The sequence below is a fragment of the Penaeus vannamei genome, chromosome 9 (genome assembly GCF_042767895.1).
Source record: "Penaeus vannamei isolate JL-2024 chromosome 9, ASM4276789v1, whole genome shotgun sequence".
Lineage (NCBI taxonomy): Eukaryota > Metazoa > Arthropoda > Malacostraca > Decapoda > Penaeidae > Penaeus > Penaeus vannamei.
This window is the reverse complement of record NC_091557.1, coordinates 9,318,261-9,324,038: the sequence shown is the minus strand read 5'-3', so window position 1 is coordinate 9,324,038 and position 5,778 is coordinate 9,318,261.

The following is a 5,778-nucleotide window of genomic DNA, read 5'->3' as shown; positions in this document are numbered from 1 at the left end:
GTTCAGTAAGCAGTAAGAGTTCAGTAAGTAGTTCAGTAGTTCAGTAAGCAGTAAGAGTTCAGTAAGTAGTTCAGTAGTTCAGTAAGCAGTAAGAGTTCAGTAAGTAGTTCAGTAGTTCAGTAAGCAGTAAGAGTTCAGTAAGTAGTTCAGTAAGAGCCAGTTCACTTCATCCCTCGATTTTTGTGAAGCGAGAACAGGACACGAAGAAAAAACGAAAACGGTTGGCATTTGTTTTGGCGTTTTGCTGGTTCTTGCTGACAGCTGACCACGTGGTATATATGTATAATGTGTGTGTGTGTCTGTGTATGGATGTAGATATACGGGGATAGGTGTGTGTGTGTGTGCGTGTGTGTGTGAGTATGTGTGTGTGTATATGTATGTGTGTGTCTGTGTGTGTAGATAGGTTAGAGAGACAGAAGCACAGATAGACAGAAGACACAAATATGTAAACAAATACATACATGTACACACACATACACCCACACAAACACACAAACTCTCTCTCTCTCTCTCTCTCTCTCACACACACACACACACACACACACACACACACACACACACACACACACACACACACACACACATATATATATATATATATATATATATATATATATATATAGAGAGAGAGAGAGAGAGAGAGAGAGAGAGAGAGAGAGAGAAAGAAAGAAAGAAAGGAAAAGAGAACCAGACAGAGCAAACCAGACATAGCCGTCCCGCCCACCCGACAAATGGACCACTAACCCGACCGCCCGACAGACGCCCGACCAAGTCCCGTTGCGTCGGCTCAACTCCTGGGCGATTGAGGGCCGACCGGGTCCAGGGCCGGCCGGGGACTCGCAGCCCGCACGGTCTTTGTTTTTTGTTTTTTACGGTTTCTTTTATTTTTTCTTTCGTATTTGGATTCTTTTTGGGTGTTGTTATTGTTTTTTGTTTTCTTTCTTTTTGTTTTGATTGTTTTTTTTTCTTTCTTTTTGTTTTTATTCTGCCTTTTTCTTTATTTTTGTTTTGATTCTGCCTTTTTCTTTATTTTTGTTTTGATTCTGCCTTTTTCTTTATTTTTGTTTTGATTCTGTTTATTTTTTTCTTTTGTTTGGATTCTGTCTTTTCCTTTCTTTTTGTTTTGGAACTGTTCTTACTTTTTCTTTTGTCTTTCTATTTGTTTTAATTTATATTTCTCCTTGTCTTTCTTTCTCTTTTAGTTTAATTATATTCTTTAAGTTTTTTCCTTTTTTATTGATTTATTTTTATTCTTATTCATTTTTTTTCCTATTTTGCACTTTGTTGTTCTGAGGCGAAGGTACATTTGCTTGTACTATAGTTTTTTTTTGTATTTTTTATTATTTTTTTTTGTTGAAATCTTACTTTTTTTTCTTTCTATTTGTTTTATTTTTTCTACTTACCTTTCTTCTTTTTTATTCGTCTTCTTTTTTTTATTCCGTTCTCTAAGTATTCTCCTTATTTTTTATTTATTATTTTAGTACATTTGCTAGTACTATATAGCTTTTTTTTAAAACTTCTTACTTTTTCTTTTTTCTTTCTATTTGTTTTATTTTTTCTACTTACCTTTCTTCTTTTTTATTCGTCTTCTTTTTTTTTATTCTGTTCTCTAAGTATTCTCCTTATTTTTTATTTATCATTTTAGTACATTTGCTAGTACTATAACTTTTTTTTTTTTTTTTTGAAACTTCTTACTTTTTCTTTTTTCTTTCTATTTGTTTTAATTTTTTCTACTTACCTTTCTTCTTTTTTATTCGTCTTCTTTTTTATTCTGTTCTCTAAGTATTCCCCTTATTTTGTATTTATTATTTTAGTACATTTGCTAGTACTATAACTTTTTTTTTTTTTTTTGAAACTTCTTACTTTTTCTTTTTTCTTTGTATTTGTTTTATTTTTTTCTACTTATCTTTCTTCTTTTTTATTCGTCTTCTTTTTATTCTGTTCTCTAAGTATTCTCTTTATTTTTTATTTAATATTTTAGTACATTTGCTAGTACTATATAGCTTTTTTTTTTTTACTTCTTACTTTTTCTTTTTTCTTTCTATTTGTTTTAATTTTTTCTACTTATCTTTCTTTCTTCTTTTTTAATCGTTTTCTTTTTTTTTAATTCTGTTCTCTAAGTATTCTCCTTATTTTTTATTTTTTATTTTTGTACATTTGCTAGTACTATCGCCCTTTTTTCTTTCTTTTTTGTACTACTGGTAAAGTTTGTGGATAAAAGGATCAAAGAAGCAGTTAAATAAAAGATGAGACGAGAGAGATCTTGTTTTGCTGGGAATTCGGTTTTTGGCTTTTTAGATTGATGAATATATGTTATGTATGTGTGTTGATGTTGTAGATGCTGGTGTGTGTGTGTGTGTGTGGGTGTGTCTGTGTGTGTGTGTGTGTGTTTGTGTGTGTGTTTTGTGTGTGTGTGTGTTTTGTGTGTGTGTGTGTGTATGTGTGTGTTTTGTGTGTGTGTGTGTGTGTGTGTGTGTGTGTGTGTGTGTGTGTGTGTGTGTGTGTGTATTCGTGTATGGAATTATGTTTAAATTTCTGCACATATGCCTGTATACATTCGCGCGTTCGTGTACATAACTTCCGATGTATATAAATATCTACACGGATTTCCTACGCATCTACTTACATGGATCGACAATGTAAACATCAACTACAGGAATCTATCTTGCAATTCCTTTTAACTTGCAACGTGCAGCTCGAATGCAACGCAACTGAACACGCAGTTTAGCAACGTATAATGAAAGAATATAAAAGACATAAAAAATAGATATATAAATCTTTTGAGCGCGTGAACATTCCTTACAGAGTGTGTGAACCGCCCTTGGGTCACGTGATCGGCTTATACACACGCTCTCTTTTCTCTTTCGTTATATTTCGTTCACCTTCGTTAACGCATTGTTGCTATGTATATTACGGCTTGATTTCACACATTTATTTCCGTTGTTTACCTGCCCATTTATGTAAATGAGGGATGTACACCTCCATTGTATTCAAGATGTCTTATTTGTTTACAATGGAAGACGCACCGGAGTGTTGATAAAGCTTGTTTATTTTCGTTCCGTTCCGTTTTCATTGTGTTTGGGCTGAACGATGACATATGCAATATTTGTGGGAAAAGATGAGAAATGGAAAAAAAAGAATAAATCGAAGACTATGGGAGTTATGATGATGATTGGAGTTGATTTTGTTGATAGTGATCATGGGCATAATGAAACAAATAATAATAATAATAAAAATAATAATGATAATAATGATAATAATGATGATAATCCTCATTTAGCTTTAATGATTCGTAAATTGTTGGTATTATACAAAAAAAAAATAGTTAGAAAATATATATAATGGCGATAGATGTGATGGATGATTAGACTAATATTTATTAATTAAAATAATCACGATGATTTTGAGACGATTATATATACACAAGACAAGACATTCCATTGATTCGGCAAAAATGTTGATAGACGAAGTACAATAAAATAAAAGGAAAATAGAGTTGCACGAGGCAAACAAACAAACACAAAAAAGACGGTGGAAAAAGTTAAAGCAATAAGGACAAAAAAAAACGTATTCTCTAACGTAAAAATAACCATTATGTTACGTCAGCGCAGAGCAAGGCGGTGTGGCACAATGAGAGCGAAGATACGACGGAAGATGACGACGAATATTTGAATAAGTTAGAATAAAAAAACAAAAACAACCATTTGAGACAATGAGAAGGTTTAATGAGAAAGATAACCTTTCCCCCAAATGAATAATAAAAATAAAAATGAAAAAATTAAAAATGTGGATGGAATAAAATAAGAACAAAATATTAAACTCAAAATCAAACGAGAATTTAAAATCCTCCAAAAAATAAAAACCTACCGAAATTAAAGCTATAAAAAAAAACACTTAAAACCTCACGATAAAACCTAAACACCCCTCCTCTCCCCCCCCCTCCCGATTTGCCCCTATCTGGAGCCTTCCCCCGCCCCTCCCGATTTGCCCGCTATCTGAAGCCTCTCCCCCCCCCCCTACTCCTGCCCCCTTGCCATGTCACGGCGGCGGCACGCGAGACCCGGATGAGCAGCGCCGCGTCCTTCGGGTGGCGCTGGCGAAGGCCTGGCCAAGGACGGGCAGGTTGAGGGCGCTTGAGGGATCCCACACACCCCCCTCATCCTCCCTCTCTCCCTTTCCTCCCTCTCTCCTTCTTCCTCTCCCTCTCCCTCTATCCTCCTCCCTCTCTCCTTGCCCCCTTTCTCCCTCTCTCCTTCTCTCCTCCTTCTCCCTCCTGCCGATGCCTGCTTGTCATTCTGAGTCGAGACGTTTTTTGGTCTTTTTTTTTTCTTTTTTTTTTAGGGAGAAGGGTATGGGGTTCTTGGATTTTGTTTGTCTTATTTTTTCTTTTTTTTTTTTTGGAAGTGATGGGGGGCAATTTTGGATTCTTTTTCTTTTTTTCTTTTTTTTTCTTGGTTTGTTTCATTCTCTTCCTCCTTTTTTCATCAACTCTGTCTTCGATTTTAATTTTCTCTCTCTTTCTCATTCCCCTACGTTCATATCCCAATCTTCTCAGGCTGCATCTTCTCTTCCTTTCATCTCCTTCGACTTTTTCTTTCTTTAGAGGGGGGTGCCATGGCGGGGGGTGGGGTTGGGGGGGTTGGGGGGGTTGGGGGGTTTGGGGGGAGAGGGTCTCTTTTTCCCGTTCGAGTTGGGGCGGAAGGCAGCCCCCGCGCCCTCGCTTGCTCTCTGGGCGTGTCTGTTTTTCTGTTTTTCTTTTCTTTTCTTTTTTTATTGGGGGGGGGGGGGGCGGGGCGTTTTTTTTTCTTCTCCTTCTTTTCCTTCTTCGTTTTTTTCTTTTCTTCTACTTCTTGTTTTTCTTTTTTCTTTTTTCTTTTCTTCTTCGTCTTCTTTTGCTTCATATTCCCTTCTTCTCATTAATCTTCCTATTCTTATTTTTCTCGTCTTTCTTCTCCTCTTATTTTTTTTATCCTATTTTCTCTACTTTTCTTCCTTATTCATCTTTACGTCCTTCGCATTCCTCTTCTTTTCCTACTTCTCTCGCCTTCGTATCTTTCTTTTTCCATTCGTTATTGTCTAGTTTCTTCTTTTTCGCCATCTTTTCTCCCTCTTCTTTCTCCGTTTCCCTTTCCTTATTTTTGTTCTTCTCTTTCTCTCCTTCTCTAATTTGTCATTTTCGTTCTCCTTCTGATCCCTTCCTTCTCCTTCTCCCCTTATATCTCATCCTTCCCCTCCTTCTCGTTCTCCTCCTCCTCCCCTTCTTCTTATTCTTATTCTTCCTCTTCTTCCTCCTCCGCCCCCTCTTCTTCTTCTTCTTCTTCTTCTTCTTCTTCTTCTTCTTCTTCTTCTTCTTCTTCTTCTTCTTCTTCTTCTTCTTCTTCTTCTTCTTCTTCTTCTTCCTCCTCCTCCTCCTCCTCCTCGTTCTCTTCCTTCTCGTCCTCCTCCGCCTTATCCTCGTCCTCGTCATCTTCTTCTTCTTCTTCTTCTTCTTCTTCTTCTTCTTCTTCTTCTTCTTCTTCTTCTTCTTCTTCTTCTTTTGCTTCTTCTTCTTCTTCTTCTTCTTCTTCTTCCTCCTCCTCCTCCTCCTCCTCCTGCTCCACTTCTTCTTCTGTTTCTTCTTCTTCATCTTTCTTCCTCCTCTTCCTCCTCCTCCTCCTCCTCCCCTTCTCCTTCTTCTTCTTCTTCTTCTTCTTCTTCTTCTTCTTCTTCTTCTTCTTCTTCTTCTTCTTCTTCTTCTTCTTCTTCTTCTTCTTCTTCTTCTTCCTCCTCCTCCTCCTC